The following is a 22,052-nucleotide window of genomic DNA, read 5'->3' as shown; positions in this document are numbered from 1 at the left end:
ACCGCTCACATTGACCCCTCTTGATATAAGCCTGGCTGCTCAACACGCTACCAAAACTGTGTAGTACAAGCTTATACCAAAGGTTGGGTTTCCTATACCTGTAGTCAGAGTTTTTTGTAGTGTTCCCAGAGGATTCTGCAGACATACTTTGCCTAACAAGCACCCAGAAGAGGGGGACCCATGGGTCAAGCCATCACCCTACATGATCTATAGTAAGCAATTGAGAAGGGTTAGCGCCCAGAAGAGGAGAACTCAATGGTAAACCCATCACCCAGTGAACATTAGAAACAAACTTTTATTTGGTAAAGGAACTTTATTTTGGAAACGGAGAGGCCCTCGAAAGCGAGAAAACATAGCTATCCAGGGTCTTGATATCATTAAAGAACTTTCTAGGGATTTGTACTCAGAAGAAGGGAATCCTGGTTTGAAAGTCATCACCCAAAGCCCATGGAAAAGAGACTGTGTATTTGTTTTGTTAGTTGAATACGTCAGGTCCTCGAAGGCAAGAGATTTCAAGGAAACAAGACTTGGCCATCGACGGTCCTGAAAACTGACATTGGAACTGTCATCTTGTGCTGGAGAAGCCCAAGACTGTACTGTGCTCCAAGCTCCCATCTTACCGGTGTCCAAAACGTGGGGAAGGGAGACGCAGGCTACCGCAGCCTGACCTATTATTTGAAAACACTTCTTTCTTTTCTTGAGAACTATCCCACAACCCTTTTTGTATTAGATATGAGGTTTGGCAATAGGATTCTTAATATAGGACCCTTTTTATTTGGACACAATGCCACTAGGACTGGCTTATTTTCATTTGATGGTCGAAGCTTGCTCCCATCTTAGATTTAGGTTTAGAATAGGTGTTTTTCCAACCTGCATTCAGAATTCATTGTTCAATAAACACCCTTGAACTGAACTGTGAACACTTGTGCTTGTCTTACTTGTTGCCACCATGAGTTTCTCACAAAACCATTAGTAGAGATTAGTGATGACCCCAATCAAATACTGGTGAATAACAGGGGGTGTCAACACATTCATTTGGAAGAAAATACAGCATTAGGGATGGCAGTGCAGGATCACACTACACTGTTGATCTGAATAGCCCAGTGATCGGGAACATTCCTGAAAGCAATGTCATTTCACAGGGTGAATTGCCTGAGCCCTTAGATTCTAAACCGAAGGGGATTTTTAGGATTCAGTCTGTTTACCCTTATGAATCGAAAGATGTGATTTGCTGTCATCGGGATCATATTTAAAGTGGGTGACTCTGAAAGAGAAGAACAGCAAGGAGAAATAATGCAAGTTGAAATGGAAGCTAATGTGCTAAGAGATCAGAGGGTGGCAGGCTTCCAAAGGGACGCTGCCACACAACCAGAGGAAAACGCAGAAGTCTCCCGGAATTCTCTAAGATGGTAGAGGAGCAAATTCAAGCTGCAGATGCTTGCACAAGTGAAGATGAAAGAGATCAGTTGAGGAAGATATTCATGGAGTTCAAGGAGGTATTTGCTAAAGACGCCTATGACTGCGGGCTTCCTGATTTGCATGTTGCTACACTGCCAGAAGCATATGGTAGGGAGACAGTATTTGTGTGACACTATAGGTTACCCTTGGCTTGTCTGAAGTCTCTGGCAGAAATAATTAAAAATCTAGAATCCAGGGGAATCATTGGGGCTATCCACAGAACATCCAATACTCCCATATTAGGTGTGCTCAAGCCCAATGGTCAATGGCTCTTGTTTGCATGCTTGAGAGAATTACACAATAGAGTACCTGTGTCAAGGTGGCCACTTTCATTTATTGATCACGGTCGTGCACAGGTTCATGGGTCAAAGGGTATTTACCACTTTGGATCTTACAGCAGGTTACTAGTGAGTTCCACTAGCTGAAGATATTCAAAATCGATTTGCCTTCTCGTTTAACTGATTACATCATGCATTGAATCATACTCCCTTTGAGTATATCAATAGTGGGAGTGAGTTTGGGATATTCCAGGTCAAAGCACTTCCAGATGCAGCTGAGAGGGTAACTGTGATTTATGTGGATGATGTACTTTAATGAAATTAGACATGTACTCAGTCAGTTACAAAAGGCCGGGGCAAAGGTATCATTACAGAAAGAGCAGTGGTGTATAAAAGGGGGGAACTTCCTGGGGCATGAAATAGCAGAGCATGGGTTAAACCCACAAAAGAAAAAGATTGAGTCTATTCAGAAATGGAAAGATCCCACCTATTTGAAGGGTCTAAATAGTATATTATGAATGACAATTTACAACAGTAAATGTATTGAAGATTATGCAGGAATTACACAGCCATTGACAAAATTATGGAAGCGGGGGTACCCTCGAAATGGGGAAAGGAAGCCCCATGTTTAGCTTATCCAATAAAGAACCAGGATTTCTTCATAGGGATAGGATTCACCGATCAATGTTTTTTAGCAGTTTTATATCAAAAAAATGATGCAAATAACAAAATGATTGCATATGCCAGCAATGCATTTTCACAGGTAGAAACAAAATGTACTGAATGTGAAAAGGCACTATTGACCACTGTCTGGGCATTAGAACATTTCCGCCCCATTATTCAGGGGAGCGGGTGAATGTTTAAACAAACCATCAGCCTCTGCACGTTTTACAGAGTAAGAGAATCAGATCAGGAAATTTAGCTCAGGCAAGAATCACATCATGGACATTGGCACTGCAGGGGTTACCAGTGGAAGTGAAATATGGACAGAATAAAAGAGCCCAGTAATTCAGGGACTGGCAGACTTACATGATAGTGCAGCTGTCTGTTCCTCTGATGACACAGAGTCAGAAACAAATTTAGCAGAATTTGAACATTCTCCATACAAGGCATTAAATCAGGAGACATATAGAGTACATCCAACCATGTATGGAGATGGATGTACATACCACGGGGGGGTGATTCTGAAAATAAAGTGGTGGCAGGAATACGTAATTTGTGGGTCAAGTGTAATGGCATCCCAAGAGTAAGCATGAAGTTAGGTTCCAAAAGCAGTTAAGATGCAAAGTTGACTGTCATCTATAAAGCAATATCCAAAGCAGTGGAAAATAAATTCAAAGAAATAGTTTTAGTTACTCATTCCGACTATGCCCAAAATAGCTTTGTGGAATATTTAGCTTGGTGGAATTTGAGAGGATTGGTCACATGTAACAAGAAGCCCCTCAAACATCGTAAAATGATTCAAGCCACATATAAACTGGTTTCAGAGAATGACATGATTATTCACTGGTGAAAAATACAAGGTCATCTGAAACATCAGGGGAAAATAAAGAGAGGAATGAGCATGACAAGGCAGATCAGTTAGCCAAGATTGAGGCAGTTATGGGGGTGTAATTTCCTATTGAGCACCTTCTTGGTGAAATCTAAGTAGATTCAATAACATGCTCCAAATCTCAGGGAACAGTTGATCAGCCTGTGGCACAGTGGAGTTTTGATACCCCCGACCAGCATTTGACCAAGGCACAAAACGAAGATCCTATTTTAGGTCTACTCTATACGTATTTATTAGATGCAGAACAAAATCTTTTGACTGAGTGGGATTGTAAAGGGAGAGAAGAGTTGAGGGTGTTGCTAAAGAACAAAGATAATTTGATTACAGGATGGGCTGATTATTCAGGAGTCAGTGTCAGGCAATATCCAGTTGGTGGTACCTTGTCATTTCAGGGATTGATGCTACATCATGCCCATGATGCATTGTGGGTCACAGAGGGTCCCGGAAAACATTAGAAATGTTAAAGGAATATGCATATTGGCTGCACATGTTCCAATATGTAGAGCTATATACTAGAGGTTGTTTGGTGTGTGCTCAGTTCCAACCTGCTTCTCCAACACACAGGGTGCCATTAATGAAAAGAGGTCCAACGCTTCCATTGTCGCATTTGCAAATTGACTTCATTGGTCATGTACCAAGATCAGCAGGGGGAAACATATATATGCTGACAGTAACTTGTTTAATGTCCAAATGGTTGGAGTGCATCCCAGCTCCCGATTGCACAGCGCAAACAGCAGCCACATTGCTGTTGAATCATATTTTCTCTGTTTGGTTTGCCTCAATTAATTTTATCAGACCATGTGAGTCATTTTACTAGTGCAGTCATGAAAAAGATGTGGTTAATTTTGGGGGTGAAAAGAAAACTGCACATTTACAATCAGCCTCCTTCTTCTGAAGGTTTGGAACATTGCAATAGACCAATCATTGATATTTTGAAAAGGTGTGTAGCTGAAGCAGGATACAGTTGGGATTCGCAACTCCCTCTGGTGCTGATGGATATTAGGTCAACACTGCCAAAATCCACAAACCTCAGGCCACACAAAATTATGGCAGTGTAAGGGAGGCGTGTTATCACAAGAGTTACAAGTTTCAAAACCTTTATTAATTTCTTGGGGTTTGGAAAAACTCCTACTTTGCCCTATAGTTACCACCAAATAATAAAAAAACACAGTCCTAGTCAGTCTTTGTCAAATCAAAATGGCCTATACTAACAAAATCTAATGCCTGCCCTTTCTCTTATACAAAAAGTGTGTAAAGGGGAATATGTATGCAAAGGAAAATCAGTGTTGTAACATATAGGATCAAGGTGGCTGAGACAGCTCTATTCCCCACTTTGGACAGCACGGAATAAGGTGGCTCCCGTAAACAGGATGACACACTCTGGCTCAGGATACCCAAAAAGCAGATCAAAAAGCGGGTCGAGGGCCGCTTGGCCTTCCATGTAAAAGTCACTTATTCCAGCTTTCCGCAGACTGATGCCGCTATCCGCGGATAGAACATGGCGAGTATGTCGGAAAGATGTGACGCACATCACGCTTTTCACCAACAAATCAGTGGGCGGGTTGAGTGTCTGCGGGCATCGCGCTGCCCTCCGGACCAATCGGAGTCCTGTCCGCGAACAGGGAAGTGAGTCTGTGGACCAGACCCAGGTATATTTTACCCACATTTTGTCTGTTTTAAAGAAAACTACTAGACAGATTTACACCAGATTTACAAAAGCATGCTTTTCGGGACCAAGCTGCCACTCCTACCGCAAATTTGGTGAAAATCCGTCCAGCGGTTTGGACTGTAGGCATGAGCAAAAAAGAATTTCCATTGTATCTATGGAAAAACAAATGTGGGAACCCCTGTAACTTTGCCCCTCTAAACAAACCTCACCAAATGTGCCAAAATAATTCAAAGCGGCCCATATACTTTTTTTTTGCAAATTTTGGTAAGGATTCGTCCAAGGGGAGCAAAGTTATAAGCCTCCCAAAAAGAGTTCTTCCTATGAGTTGAGCAACTTAACCATAACTACAGGGCCGCTACCACAGGCCCTGTAATATGCATATATATTGCTGAATTGCACTAGATTTTCTAATTACACTTCTGCTGCTTGTCGGACCTACGACCTACAGTGGAGCAGGAGCTCCATCTGGGCACTGCAGGAGCAGTGTTCAGGCTAGGATGAAAGAGCCCCCCTCCAGAGCATTTCTGGTAAGCAGATTGCCATTCTGCACCTACTTTCCACAGCCGCTCGAAAAATCATCTGAGCACTTCTAAATTCCGAAGTGCGTGCATGTTGCACATCCGATTTTATTTCAAATGCAAAAACATTGCCAAAATTGTTTTATGCCCCCTGCTCTCTGAATCCACCATTGAGCATGACGAGGAGTGCTTATTCCAAGATGGAGGTCCGAGAACTGGCTGACTAGCACCTCCACCTAACCCTGCCTAAGCCCAACTGCCTGGCTCCGGATAGGCTACTCGTGCTACTTCTTGCCTATCGGGCGCCGGCAGGCTTAAAGCCGGCCCACCTCACCAAGGCACAGGAAACAAGGATGCTTCCTGTCCTCAGCCTGTCACCAGCCTTCTGACTCTGCCGGAATCCCTGCGTGGCTTACCCCAGCACCCATGCGTCTTGAAGGTAACATTAAAGCCTAGTGGCTGGCATTTTGTGACTGTCTCTAAAAACTTTAGAACATGTCTGCATTTAGCTCGTGCTCCATGCTCAGAACACCCTCCCAATCTACTCCCACCAGCATCTGCCTAAGCCTAGGACTTCTCTGCACTAAGTCTTGCTGCTCACCCTACTGCTCGCCATGCTCCCGTTTGTGACTGTAATATATCATGTGCCTGCATAGTGCTTTACATGACCGCCCACTTTTGCGAGATGATAAATAGACAAATGTATCCTACGTGCTGCATCCACTGAATTACTGCCTAATAAAACTATTGACCTTAGACTGATGAAAGTAACAACAGCCCCTACTATTGTTGTATGATCAGCCCTTGTAGGGGTCTAGAGCATTTAGCAGAACCATCACTGCTTCACCAGTCACATGTACTCATAGCCTTCACTGTGTCCACCATACTTAGACTTACCTTCATTGCTTCAAATAATTACATGCATCTTAACCTATTATTGTTACTAGGCTACATTGGCTAGCCTAGATGTGCCCTGCGCCTATAATTGCATTTAGCTTATGTGTTTTTTGCATGGACTAGCCTAGATGTGCCCTGCGCCTACAATTGCATTTAGCCTATGTGTGTTCTGCATTGACTAGCCTAGATGTGCCCTGCGCCTACAATTGCATTTGGCTTATGTGTGTTTTGCATTGACTAGCCTAGATGTGCCCTGCGCCTACAATTGCATGTACCCTATGTGTGCTTCCTTTGACTAGCCTAGATGTGCCCTGCGCCTACAATTGCATTTAGCCTATGTGTGTTTTGCATTGACTAGCCTAGATGTGCCCTGCGCCCACAATTGCATTTAGCCTATGTGTATTTCCTTTGACTAGCCTAGATGCCCCCTGCACCCACAATTGCATTTAGCCTATGTGTGTTCGGCATTGACTAGCCTAGATGTGTCCTGCGCCTACAATTGCATTTAGCCTATGTGTGTTCTGCATTGACTAGCCTAGATGTGCCCTGCGCCTACAATTGCATTTAGCCTATGTGTGTTTTGCATTGACTAGCCTAGATGTGCCCTGCACCCACAATTGCAATTAGCCTATGTGTGTTTCCTTTGACTAGCCTAGATGTGCCCTGCGCCTACAATTGCATTTAGCCTATGTGTGTTTTGCATTGACTAGCCTAGATGTGCCCTGCGCCTACAATTGCATTTAGCTTATGTGTGTTTTGCATTGACTAGCCTAGATGTGTTCTAACTACAACATAGGCTAGGTATAGCACAGAAGTCCCGCCCCCCTTCATCTACACTGAATTAACACTTAGATGTTAGTATGTCCTCAGCATAGTTTGACAATGACCTCTGCCTACTTGACTAAACTAGCCCAGACAGCACTACCTACCTGTGCCATCATAACCATTATGGCCACTGCCATCATAACAAACCCTCTTAAGGATAGAAATCTGAGACTTAGGCCTAGATTGTATCCTATCTATGAACCTTATAGAAACTTCCCTAACAACGTCAATAATCGAACGACTACCCGGTCTAAGAACCCCTTTTCCACACTAACGCAAACTACTAATACCACGGACAAAACTCCCCCTAAAAATCACACTTCCCGAGATACCCTCTCTCACAAAACCTCGCTAACTGCCAACCCTGACAGTACCCTAATGCTAACAGGGTCCCTCATAAACTCTAGATCAGTGGTAGCCCATGCTACTGAAATTGCAGACATCTTAAATAATGACAATCTCGATTTACTGGGCATAACTGAGACTTGGCTACATGAGGCCGCAGGACCAACTCTCATGTTAGCAGTTCCTGACAACTACCAAATCATTATAGTGGACCGGCCTAATGCCAGAGGTGGGGGCCTAGCCATCATCTTCAAAACAACCCACCCTATTAGAGTTGCCACCTCAGCTCCCTTTACATCCTGTGAAGTACTAACCGCCAAATTGCCCCTCTCCAACAACCGTACTCTAACTATCCATTTGATGTATAGACCGCCTGGCCCTCTAGGCACCTTCGAAGACGACCTAACCAGTCTTCTAGCCGACAAAACCAAAGATCACTCCCAAACACTGCTGTTGGGAGATTTCAATCTAGGCTTTAATGATACTGACAACAAACATGCTGAATCTATTGCTGCCTTACTAAATGACCACGGTTTTATGCAAAAAGTCCTCTCACCAACGCATATCAAAGGAAGGACCCTTGACTGGGTATCCGAACTAAAGTGCAACATCAACATTACCGATATTGTCCCACAATCTTGGACAGATCATCACTTAATATATTTCTCTGCCGCAATAGACCTCCTCAGCCCCAAGCCTAATAATATGACACCGCCTTTCCCTACCAGAAGTAATAAGGACATCACTGCTGAAAAACGTATCCCTCTTCTCCTCCCTGCCATCTCTGGAATGGAAAATAACAACAGTGATGCATTGGTAAATACCTTTAACAATGCTATGACTAAGGCACTGGACATGATTGTTCCTGTCAAACTACGCAAAGCTAGGCAAGTAGCGCACCTGAATGCCTGGTTCACCCCCCAACTCAAATCCTCAAGATCACAAAAAAGGAAACTCCAGTTTATCTGGCGTCACTCCGCCTCTGAAAATAACAAAAATAACGGAATTTGCGAGAATGTACAGAAAAGAAATAACCAAAGCCAAAAAGAACACCTTCAATGACAGGATTCAGAAAGCTAAATCCAACACTAAAGAATTATTCTCTATCCTCCGCGAACTAGAATCCCCAATTGAACCGGTAGACAATGCCCCAAAGGATAAAGCATGGTGTACTAACCTACAAAATGCTCTATCGAATAAAAGCTTGTCCTTACAATGCAAAATTGCTAAAAAAAAAGTCCTCACTACCACTCACTGACCAACAAACTAGTCAACCTTCGCTGACTAGGACAACCACACCGTTTAGATTCAAGACTATCTCCATAATTGAAACAGAAAAAATAATACTCTCCCTCAAACCTTCTAACTGTAAAGGCGACACGTGCCCAGCACAGATAATAAAGGATGCAGCTAGAGACCTAGCCCCTTTTATCTCCAAGCTGATAAACTCCTCATTTAAAACTAATACAGTACCGGCCAATCTTAAAGAATCCTGGGTTCTACCATTACTTAAAAAAACTAACTCTGGACCCCACTATCCCTACCAATTACAGAGCCATCACCACTATGCCATTTCTACTTAAAATTTTAGATAGAGCTGCTTACATACAAATTCAGAACTATCTAGAAGCCAACCACCTACTTGGCTCACGACAATCGGGCTTCCGCCCTCTCCATGGCACTGAAACAGCACTGTTAGACCTTAAGACACAAATTGAAGAACTAAAGGATAATGGAAAAATAGCGTTGCTACTCCTACTGGACTTGTCGGCAGCGTTCGACTTGGTGGATCATGTAGTGTTATCCAACCACCGCCAATCTGCCGCCAACTTCACCAAAGATGCTATAGCTTGGGTCCAATCCTTCTTAGCTAACCGGACCATGAGAGTCTTCTCTACTTCAGCCTCTGCCGACCACATTAAAATAACCTGCGGGGTCCCACAAGGTTCCTGCGTCTCCCCTACTATGTATAATATCTTCACCAAGCCTCTGTTTGACAAGTTGGATAGACTGGGTGTCACCTACACTAATTATGCAGATGACACACAGATCCTCATACCCCTTTCGGGCAACTTCGAGGCTGACTCAGCCTTGGTGAACAAAATATACACCCCCATTCAGGCATGGATGGCATCCCATGGCCTCTGCCTGAATGACGAAAAAACGGAATTACTAATTTTAGGTTCTGAAGCCAGTATCCAAAAACTCAGCCCAAACTACACATCCTTCAACATTGATAACAACCCTATCAAGGTGATGTCTGTAGTTAAAACTTTAGGATTCTACTTAGACTCCTCTCTCACTCTCATAAAGCAAGTCAATTCCCTTGCCTCATCCACAACGTACACTTGCGAACTCATCAGAGCTTCCAGACCATACCTCTCGAGAGCGAGCTGCACCACACTAGCCAACGCTCTTATCATGTCAAGATTAGATTACTGTAATGCCCTGTACTCAGGAGCCAACAAATACATTACAGACAAAATCCAAAGACTGCAGAATAACGCCCTCAGGGCAGCATTGAACATCCCTTACAGAGAGCATATTACCGAATTCAGGAAGGAGGTTAAATGGCTGAAAATAACGGACAGAATTCTCTTCAAAACAGCATCCCTCACCTCCAAATGCCTGAATAACCTAGCACCCCATACCTTATGGATAAAATTACCAGGAGAACAGCTACCCGCCCTACGAGATCTGCTAATTCATTTATGTTAGAGATTCCTAGGTTCAAAAGCTCGACAGCAGGAGGAACCAGTTTCCCTGTTAAAGCCGCACAATGTTGGAACAAATTACCAGTTGCCTTCAGACTAGAACAACCCTACCCTATATTCAGAAATAAGATACTCAATTGGCTACACACTAACGACACCTAACTGCCGAACTACACTTCTACATCTCCAGCCCCTACACGGCCCTTTGTTCCCTCAAACTACACTGTAGATTGGGTAACTGTACACGCATGGTCGTCTGCTCTGTCATATTTGTATGCACCATGGATATACGTCAACGTAGACATGTAAGGTTGTATATACATATCTGCATATGTATGTGTGCATATATTGATACTCACGATAATGCCTCCTTGATTTACCAAGACCATTGCTTTGTATTTAATGTATTTTGTACCTGTATTTTTGCTCCTACTGCAATCACTACTCTATGTATTGCTACCTTGTACTGTAACTAAGTTTTAAGACTTCTTGTTTCTGTTGCGCCCGTCTACCTAAGTGCTTGGTGCCAAACAAATAAACAAACAAACAAACAATCAATATCTCAAAATCCTTAACTTCACTTTAAAAGGTTTCCAAATTACACATGAAAGGTGTAAGAGATACAAGTGGTGAGAATTTCAACTAGGCCAAGAATTTCATTGACAATTCAGACTCCTGTAGAAAGTGGATATCAGTGCACAATTGGTGCTGGTGGGTACTTCAAATTTTGCATATACCTTAGCAATGATGTGAGACAATGATATGAATTCATACAAACCAAAGAAAGGGTAGCTTGAATTGGTTACTTAGTATTACATAGCATAGCATAGGCATAGTTTAGATTTAGTATAGGGACTAATACCTTAACACTAATCCTCTAATGTACTAATCAATAACCTCTAACCCATTAACATAATTACTGATTAGAATGGAACAGCTTTGTCCATGGCAAATGGTGCAAACTAAGGGTGCAAACTGGGGGGTGTAAATGGGGCTGCATGCACAGATTCTGCGACATTGCTTAGAAAATAAAAGGCATGAATTAAAACTGTTTTAAAATGTGGGCATGAAGACTGTGCGAGGAATTTGCCAAATCATTCTGCCCAAGGTAGGCCCATTGTTAAAGCTGTCAGCACAGGAAACTGGAAGGGAAATGTTTCAATTAGTGATCCAGCGTCAGAAACTGATCTCCTTATAAAGGTGACAGGGTAGGAGCATGTGTTAGCTTTCTGGAAAAGTACAGGGAGTGCTCTACAGGAACAGGTTTCACTTATGGATGGCATCACAGTGAGGGCTGGAATCTGTAGGGTGCCATAGGTAAGGAGGTGGGGAAAGAAGTTGATTTAAAAAGGCTGAGAGGAAAACAAGGGGGCTTTTTGGATCAGACGGGGCAGCAAGAGGAGAGTAAATGATTTTTTAAAAAGTCTGATTCTTGGGGTGTTTTGCTGAGCCAAGCTCTTGTATGTGCTGCAGGTGGAAGGAGGGAGTGCTTCATTGAAGGGTGCTGCCCAGAACAGAGACATTGCCCGTGTGTTGGAGAAGGGGGTTTTGTCTGTGATCGACAGGCTCAGTGTGCCATAAAGCTCTTGGTAAGCATTAAGTGACAAATGAAGAGAGATTTTTACACGTGTTTTAGATAATCTTACACTCATAAGTACAAAGTCAAATTAGACATCATGAAAACACATTTGTTCTTCATTCACTGGAGGGTACATGCATTTTCATGTTTGAAGCTAGTTGCTTGCAAAATAAGGAAGTTATTGCACTCTCAAAGCTGTAAGTGCAACAGTTACATCTCAAGATCAATATAAAAAGAAGTGCGTACCTTGACAAGTTAAAAAAATTAGAGGCCTATTTTGCTGCTGGTAGAGGAGAGCCTTTAACTTGGGGTGAGAGAAGCCATTCTAAAATTGCTATTGACATAAATGCAATAGATCATTGTTGAAAGATTGTGAAACCATAGAAGCAGATAAACTGGAATATGTGTCTTCTCTGTTTGCTTTCAATGTTACACATCGTCAATAAGTGCACATTGTGTTTATTTCTGTGTGTTTTTATTATGTTCTGTAGACAATATATAAAGTGTAGTACAGAATAACGAAAAGCTGTGCATGGCTGGTTATTGTGTGGCATTTTTATTTCTGTAATGTCTAGAGGATAAAATTATGGTACAACCATTACCCCAAATGCATGTTAAAAAGAGTGAACTGCTCAATACAAAGTCTGGTGGTGACCTTAGACAGAGCCTGAATAAAAGGATACATTTTGCACTGAGCAGATCTCCACGCTATGATGCTGTAAGTGCACGATTGGCGAAGAAAGAGATACAGTTTTCAGAGAGTGAGGAATACAATGTGCATTTTAAATCTATTTTGGATGGTGTTTGAAAAGATAGGGACATAGCACTTGCAGAAATTCAGATACTCATACAGGGTGGTAGTCAAACAGCCAAAGAACTACAGGCAATAGAGGATGAGATGTTTAGGCTTTTGAATGAGAATGAGAAAAGGATGGAACAGTTGATAATTGTAAAACGCAAATTGCAGAACTGCATGAGGAAATTGTTCAGTTAGGGAGAAAGAATTCTGCACTTTACAGTCAAACACACGATCTTCAAGTTCAATACAAGGAGATAAGATGGCAAAATGCAAGTGTCAGGGCTGATAAGAAAACAGAGCTGCTTACTCCCTGTGGGCAGAAGGGTGTTTCCCTTGTTGAGGCTGAATACAGACACAGTATGGGAAATGGGCCAACTGTTGTTCACTCAGCAAGAGCTGGCTACTCTCCAGTGCTCGAGGCTGAGTCTGACAACCCGGGGCAGAACAAAATTGGAGAAGAGTGACCCATTGTGCAATACATTGAAGTCTATCAATACTTTAATCAAACCATTCAAAAAGGATTCAGGTATTTCTGTCAAAGATCACCTAGTGTAACTGAACGTTTTCAGACACTTGAGATTCCCAGGAACCAGTATGGTAGATTCTTCCATCTTATCATGGATCCTGCTAGCGTTATTCAAAGTTTAAATTAGCAGAGACATTTATCATGGAACGACTTTGAAAGATAGATTAGGAAATGTTCTCTATACCATTCTATCCACAATGCTAAGAAGGCTGCATACAGCATGACTCGGTTAGATGGGCCATCAGGCCAGTTCTTGCAAAATTTGAAAAGAGCATTCTCACGTTTTGATGTGTCATTGATATCGATATTGATATTTTATTTGTAACACGCTTGTACAGAAGTGTTTCAGGGTGTGACGAGGCTAGGGAGGGGCACAAGAGAGAATAAAAACAACGATCTTACTAACGATCAAAAGACAAGCTTATCATTGTGCACAAATGATGCCATGTGCAATTGAGTTTCAGGTAAAGAAGGATGTCATTATTCGTGTTTTCACCATGCAAGTCGCTGTAGCATTAAAGTACAGAAAGGGACAACAGATGAAACGGCCTGATGCATTTGTGTGCCTCAATTAATCCATGGGACAGTAAGAGGTAGAATGTGAATACACACTGTAAAAAACCTGAGGGTATTCTCCAAAGCAGACCTTGGGAATCCCTTATTCATGTGGCCAGAGGAGGGCTGGCGCTCTCAGATCCCAACCCTGGGGGTGGACGAGTGAGGGAGGATCACATGGGTAGGGGAGCCCAAGGTTATGCTCAGGGGAATGCACCAGGTGAGAGGCGGTATTATGCAGAGGAATAAGGAGAGGGGAGCGAGATATCTGAGGCCTGTATACGCTACAATACATCTGCCTCACCTTCTCCCATTAAATCCCTCCCATTTTGATCCAATGACCTCTCCATCCAGAACCCAACCCCTAAGATTTCAAACCTGCATACTCCTGGTCCTTCTTTTCCGTACCCTTCTAGTCATTGTCTCCTGAACACCCAGTATACGGCATTGACAAAACACTACCGTTCCTACAATCCCCCTGGTTTAGTTCACAAGCCCAATTTTTTCTGGTTGCCCTACAAACACTACCAAGCCCATCCATCTGATTGTCACTTTCCGAACCCCCAGGCTGTTTTGACAACTCACTACCATTCCCACAATACCCCATATTCATGTCACAATAAGAACTCCAGTCATTCTCGTTTTGTTTCGAAAACCCTTCAAAGCCTACCCTTCCAAGGTCACTCTGAACCCAAATAAGAAGGCTATAATTCCATGTGACACCTCTTTCCCTTCCGACTCTGTAGGATACTTCGACACTCCAAACCTCCCCTTTTCTGACACCCACACTTTTCCCTGACATAGAAAACAATGGTCAAATAAAACTCTGCCTGACCCTCGGGTTGGGAGATGTCAGGTACAGAGTCCGGCAATTAACTTGAATGACCCACACCTGAGGGACCTTCCTTTTCCCCATAGGGATAAAAGGTGGAGCCAGAGAGCACAGTACGTTCAAGGCGAGCACGGCAGACAGCACAAGGAGATGGCTAAGAAGGCACAGCAGTTCAAGTGAAGGAGAAAGGTGGTAGGAATTGAGAGAGTGGTGAGGAGAGAAGTGATCTTGCCCTTTTCATGCCAGGCCCACAGAACTTTTGTGGAAGAAAGTCTAAGACTGTGAACAATAGCACAAGTGTCTTGCAGCAGATGGCAAAAGTACACGGGGCAAGCTTATGCCGATAAGCAGGATCGAGGGAAGCTCCCACGCTCGTGGTACCGGCCTTGACTCCAGGAAAACCAAAAGCCAAGCGGTTCATCACATCCGGTGAGTTGTGAGGAGAATCGATAACAACCGGGCTGTGTTGATTGAGAAGCGCTAAGTGGCAAGTTTGAACCAAGTTTGATGAACTGTGTAAAGAACTGTAAAAAGGGTTAAGGGGAGACCAGCTGTAGAGGGAAAACCTGCACCACATGGGTGCTAATTCGAGAGACTCTGGTCGATCACCATCTGAATGAAACTACGGGTACCAGAAGGCCGTAGGAGAGTCACCGAAAGAGGTCAAAGTGGTCATACAGGAGGTCTAGTAAAATTACTGTATAATCAAAAGACTTTGATCTAAACCAGTGAGAAGGTAAGGGAAGTGAATCCTGCAAATAGAAGCGAATGTGAATTTGGCAAGAGTGAGCCAAACCATGTGATGCTGATGAGAAGGGGGTAAGTCTAAAGTCCCAGGACACAGTGCGTTGACAAGAGTGAACCCTTTGGAGAGATGTCCACTAGAACTGTTTAAAAAAGACATCAAGATTTGTGAGCAAAGGAGAAGCTGTAGTGAACCCAGAGAAGGGAGGTTGAAAGTAAAGAAGGGTCAGCACTGTTAGGGAGAAATCTCAGACATGTGCTAATTCCCTCCACCTTAGAGACCCCCAACAACTTTGTTGGATTTTGAGGACTTGATTTTTTTGCCTGGGGAGGGTGTGACCCTTTTTTCCACTCTCTCATGTGTTTTAATGTGATTTTGTACACTGTGTTTCTTTTGGTTATGGAGTCTGACAAAATCCATAGGCATCATATTTTACATTGGGTCAGACAGCACCTTCAGTCCAGTGGCCCAGGGAAGTCTTTCAGATTTCCCAAATGTTTGAATACCTTATCTGGGATAAACTACTGTTTTCCAGAGCAGTAAAGTGAAATTGACTTTACTTACATTTGTAACTTTCTACACCCATCACACACTATCTTACAAAGGGTGCTGGAGGGGTTACCTAGGATCCCCTTTGTCTAGCTTCTCATATAACATTATTTATGTTACCCTTTTCTCACTGAATGGCTGGTGGCAGTGGTTTCGTGTTAACTACCATGGTGTGTCAAAATTGCCCCATCTTCTTTTTTCGCCATTTCTTTGTGGAAAGGTCCTTCTTAAGATTTACTCTCTGTGCCAAACCAGGTTTGGTCCCATTGTTCACTTTGCCTTTGGCGGGATTCACAAGTGAAGCCCACCTCTGGCTCCAGGGTGTCTGGGGTAGGCAGGGAGTGAGGGATGTGCCCGAAACTCCCTGTGCTTAGATTCTAGGAGACCCAAATGCACTCTGTGGTGATTGGCCGGCTGAATGTCCAGCAAGGACAGCCACCCTGCCAGGTGACTGACAGCTAGGCTGGAATGAATGGGAGAGAACTGAATAAAAGGAGAGTCTTTTGGCTTGGAAGGCAGAGTCGACCACTGGATGAAGGAACCGAAGAAGAACTTGAAGAGAATGCCTGCTGCAACTCCTGGACTGTTGGTTTGCCCAGTGAAGCCCTGCTGCAGTTCCGAAATGGCAAGTTTGCTTCGACAGAGAAGCCCCTGCAAGGACGACTTCTCTCCTTGAGTTGGTGGGACCAATCAACTCCAAAGTAAGCCACCTGAACATCCATCTCAGAGCTGGTTGAATTTCCACAGAGTTGCTGCTGGAAACCATATAGCCAGGGAGAGGAACACCAGATTGTGTGCGTTGCTTTTAAGCTGGCCAAGAGCTCCAGAAGATCCTCTGGACTCCCAGGAAGCAGAACTGGCTGAGCCCGAGCCCCCTCAACAAAGTGTGGGACCCCAGAAGCAAGGAAAGTCCATCTCGACAGCCAGGAACCGCGGTGTTGCTATTTGCGGTAGACGTGAGGAGCTGAAACACTGAACAGCCATTGAAAGTGAAGTTTGCTGGTTGCAAGTTTTGACCATCCCAGTGCATTGCAGGAGTCCCCCGACGTCCCCCATCTTGTCCCCACGACTGAGGCACAGGAACAGTGAGACCTGCAGAGCTGCACAGGAACAGAAGTCATCTGCTGCATCTTTTCTTCATTTCTAAGGTACTGTAAAAAGTCTGAGAGAACTTACCTCTTGCTGTAGAGTTGCTTGCCTCTTCTACTACTCACAAGTCTAATCAGCTTGTGGCCCTACATTTGATTCTTCTTTTCCTCAAAGACTCCTAAGAACTTGTGCAAAGACTTTTCCATTTACCTACCAGAAGTGCTTCATCCTATACAAGACTTGTGACCATTGATTTTGGTTTAGCCTATTCAACTGAATGACTCTTCTAGGGGGATCCCAAAGGTATTTGCCTGCTTAAGAACATTTGTGGTCTCTTGTTGTTCTAATAACCTTTACATGTTGCCAATTTCTAAGAGTATTCTAAATGCCAACAGTAAGATATTAGTGTCCCCAGCACCCTAGTTATTGAAGTCACCTGTGGGTGTAGGTTGTGTCTTTGGGCCCTCCCCAAAGGTTCTTTACTGATTTAGAAACTAAGAGTGCACAGTATTGAAGTGTATTTGTGTGTTACTATTATATTGCTCCCTTCTGAAGAAGGCTTATTCTAACTGACTGATCAATACATTAATAATTGTTTATACAAGAAGCCTTGAGTATAAGATTGTATTTATATACTTGTAACTGTGAATCTCTGTGTAACTCAACTACAGCTCACATTGACCCCTCTTGATATAAGCCTGGCTGCTCAACACGCTACCAAAACTGTGTAGTACAAGCTTATACCAAAGGTTGGGTTTCCTATACCTGTAGTCAGAGTTGTTTGTAGTGTTCCCAGAGGATTCTGCAGACATACTTTGCCTAACAAGCACCCAGAAGAGGGGGACCCGTGGGTCAAGCCATCACCCTACATGATCTATAGTAAGCAATTGAGAAGGGTTAGCGCCCAGAAGAGGAGAACTCATTGATAAACCCATCACCCAGTGAACATTAGAAACAAACTTTTATTTGGTAAAGGAACTTTATTTTTGAAACGGAGAGGCCCTCGAAAGCGAGAAAACATAGCTATCCAGGGTCTTGATATCATTAAAGAACTTTCTAGGGATTTGTGCTCAGAAGAAGGGAATCCTGGTTTGAAAGTCATCACCCAAAGCCCATGGAAAAGAGACTGTGTATTTGTTTTGTTAGTTGAATACGTCAGGTCCTCGAAGGCAAGAGATTTCAAGGAAACAAGACTTGGCCATCGACGGTCCTGAGAACTGACATTGGAACTGTCATCTTGTGCTTGAGAAGCCCAAGACTGTACTGTGCTCCAAGCTCCCATCTTACCGGTGTCCAAAACGTGGGGAAGGGAGACGCAGGCTACCGTATCCTGACCTGTTATTTGAGAACACTTCTTTCTTTTCTTGAGAACTATCCCACAACCCTTTTTGTATTAGATATGAGGTTTGGCAATAGGATTCTTAATATAGGACCCTTTTTATTTGGACACAATGCCACTAGGACTGCCTTATTTTCATTTGATGGTCGAAGCTTGCTCCCATCTTAGATTTAGGTTTAGAATAGGTGTTTTTCAAACCTGCATTCAGAATTCATTGTTCAATAAACACCCTTGAACTGAACTGTGAACACTTGTGCTTGTCTTACTTGCTGCCACCATGAGTTTCTCACAACACCATTAGTAGAGATTAGTGGTGACCCCAATCAAATACTGGTGAATAACAAGGGGTGTCAACACATTCATTTGGAAGAAAATACAGCATTAGGGATGGCAGTGCAGGATCACACTACACTGTTGATCTGAATAGCCCAGTGATCGGGAACATTCCTGAAAGCAATGTCATTTCACAGGGTGAATTGCCTGAGCCCTTAGATTCTAAACCGAAGGGGATTTTTAGGATTCAGTGTGTTTACCCTTATGAATCGAAAGATGTGATTTGCTGTCATCGGGATCATATTTAAAGTGGGTGACTCTGAAAGAGAAGAACAGCAAGGAGAAATAATGCAAGTTGAAATGGAAGCTAATGTGCTAAGAGATCAGAGGGTGGCAGGCTTCCAAAGGGACGCTGCCACACAACCAGAGGAAAACGCAGAAGTCTCCCGGAATTCTCTAAGATGGTAGAGGAGCAAATTCAAGCTGCAGATGCTTGCACAAGTGAAGATGAAAGAGATCAGTTGAGGAAGATATTCATGGAGTTCAAGGAGGTATTTGCTAAAGACGCCCATGACTGCGGGCTTACTGATTTGTATGTTGCTACACTGCCAGAAGCATATGGTAGGGAGACAGTATTTGTGTGACACTATAGGTTACCCTTGGCTTGTCTGAAGTCTCTGGCAGAAATAATTAAAAATCTAGAATCCAGGGGAATCATTGGGGCTATCCACAGTACATCCAATACTCCCATATTAGGTGTGCTCAAGCCCAATGGTCAATGGCTCTTGTTTGCATGCTTGAGAGAATTACACAATAGAGTACCTGTGTCAAGGTGGCCACTTTCATTTATTGATCAAGGTCGTGCACAGGTTCAAGGGTCAAAGGGTATTTACCACTTTGGATCTTACAGCAGGTTACTGGTTAGTTCCACTAGCTGAAGATATTCAAAATCGATTTGCGTTCTCTTTTAACTGATTACATTATGCATTTAATCATACTCCCTTTGAGTATATCAATAGTGGGAGTGAGTTTGGGATATTCCAGGTCAAAGCACTTCCAGATGCAGCTGAGAGGGGAACTGTGATTTATGTGGATGATGTACTTTAATGAAATTAGACATGTACTCAGTCAGTTACAAAAGGCCGGGGCAAAGGTATCATTACAGAAAGAGCAGTGGTGTATAAAAGGGGTGAACCTCCTGGGGCATGAAATAGCAGAGCATGGGTTAAACCCACAAAAGAAAAAGGTTGAGTCTATTCAGAAATGGAAAGATCCCACCTATCTGAAGGGTCTAAATAGTGTATTATGAATGACAATTTACAACAGTAAATGTATTGAAGATTATGCAGGAATTACACAGCCATTGACAAAATTATGGAAGCGGGGGTACCCTCGAAATGGGGAAAGGATGCCCCATGTTTAGCTTATCCAATAAAGAACCAGGATTTCTTCATAGGGATAGGATTCACCGATCAATGTCTTTTAGCAGTTTTATATCAAAAAAATGATGCAAATAACAAAATGATTGCATATGCCAGCAATGCATTTTCACAGGTAGAAACGAAATTTATTGAATGTGAAAAGGCACTATTGACCACTGTCTGGGCATTAGAACATTTCCGCCCCATTATTCAGGGGAGCGGGTGAATGTTTAAACAAACCATCAGCCTCTGCACGTTTTACAGAGTAAGAGAATCAGATCAGGAAATTTAGCTCAGGCAAGAATCACATCATGGACATTGGCACTGCAGGGGTTACCAGTGGAAGTGAAATATGGACAGAATAAAAGAGCCCAGTAATTCAGGGACTGGTAGACTTACATGATAGTGCAGCTGTCTGTTCCTCTGATGACACAGAGTCAGAAACAAATTTAGCAGAATTTGAACATTCTCCATACAAGGCATTAAATCAGGAGACATATAGAGTACATCCAACCATGTATGGAGATGGATGTACATACCACGGGGGGGTGATTCTGAAAATAAAGTGGTGGCAGGAATAAGTAATTTGTGGGTCAAGTGTAATGGCATCCCAAGAGTAAGCATGAAGTTAGGTTCCAGAAGCAGTTAAGATGCAAAGTTGACTGTCATCTATAAAGCAATATCCAAAGCAGTGGAAAATAAATTCAAAGAAATAGTTTTAGTTACTCATTCCGACTACGCCCAAAATAGCTTTGTGGAATATTTAGCTTGGTGGAATTTGAGAGGATTGGTCACATGTAACAAGAAGCCCCTCAGACATCGTAAAATGATTCAAGCCACATATAAACTGGTTTCAGAGAATGACATGATTATTCACTAGTGAAAAATACAAGGTCATCTGAAACATCAGGGGAAAATAAAGAGAGGAATGAGCATGACAAGGCAGATCAGTTAGCCAAGATTGAGGCAGTTATGGGGGTGTAATTTCCTATTGAGCACCATCTTGGTGAAATCTAAGTAGATTCAATAACATGCTCCAAATCTCAGGGAACAGTTGATCAGCCTGTGGCACAGTGGAGTTTTGATACCCCCGACCAGCATTTGACCAAGGCACAAAACGAAGATCCTATTTTAGGTCTACTCTATACGTATTTATTAGATGCAGAACAAAATCTTTTGACTGAGGGGGATTGTAAAGGGAGAGAAGAGTTGAGGGTGTTGCTAAAGAACAAAGATAATTTGATTACAGGATGGGCTGATTATTCAGGAGTCAGTGTCAGGCAATATCCAGTTGGTGGTACCTTGTAATTTCAGGGATTGATGCTACATCATGCCCATGATGCATTGTGGGTCACAGAGGGTCCCGGAAAACATTAGAAATGTTAAAGGAATATGCATATTGGCTGCACATGTTCCAATATGTAGAGCTATATACTAGAGGTTGTTTGGTGTGTGCCATTAATGAAAAAAGGTCCAACGCTTCCATTGTCGCATTTGCAAATTGACTTCATTGGTCATGTACCAAGATCAGCAGGGGGAAACATATATATGCTGACAGTAACTTGTTTAATGTCCAAATGGTTGGAGTGCATCCCAGCTCCCGATTGCACTGCGCAAACAGCAGCCACATTGCTGTTGAATCATATTTTCTCTATGTTTGGTTTGCCTCAATGAATTTTATCAGACCATGTGAGTCATTTTACTAGTGCAGTCATGACAAAGATGTGCTTAATTTTGGGGGTGAAAAGAAAACTGCACATTTACAATCAGCCTCCTTCTTCTGAAGGTGTGGAATATTGCAATAGACCAATCATTGATATTTTGAAAAGGTGTGTAGCTGAAGCAGGATACAGTTGGGATTCGCAACTCCCTCTGGTGCTGATGGATATTAGGTCAACACTGCCAAAATCCACAAACCTCAGGCCACACAAAATTATGGCAGTGTAAGGGAGGCGTGTTATCACAAGAGTTACAAATTTCAAAACCTTTATTAATTTATTGGGGTTTGGAAAAACTCCTACTTTGCCCTATAGTTACCATCAAATAATAAAAAACACAGTCCTAGTCAGTCTTTGTCAAATCAAAATGG

The sequence above is a fragment of the Ambystoma mexicanum genome, chromosome 14, assembly GCF_040938575.1.
Source record: "Ambystoma mexicanum isolate Mex_15411 chromosome 14, UKY_AmexF1_1, whole genome shotgun sequence".
Classification (NCBI taxonomy): Eukaryota; Metazoa; Chordata; class Amphibia; order Caudata; family Ambystomatidae; genus Ambystoma; species Ambystoma mexicanum.
This window is presented reverse-complemented; position numbering follows the sequence as displayed.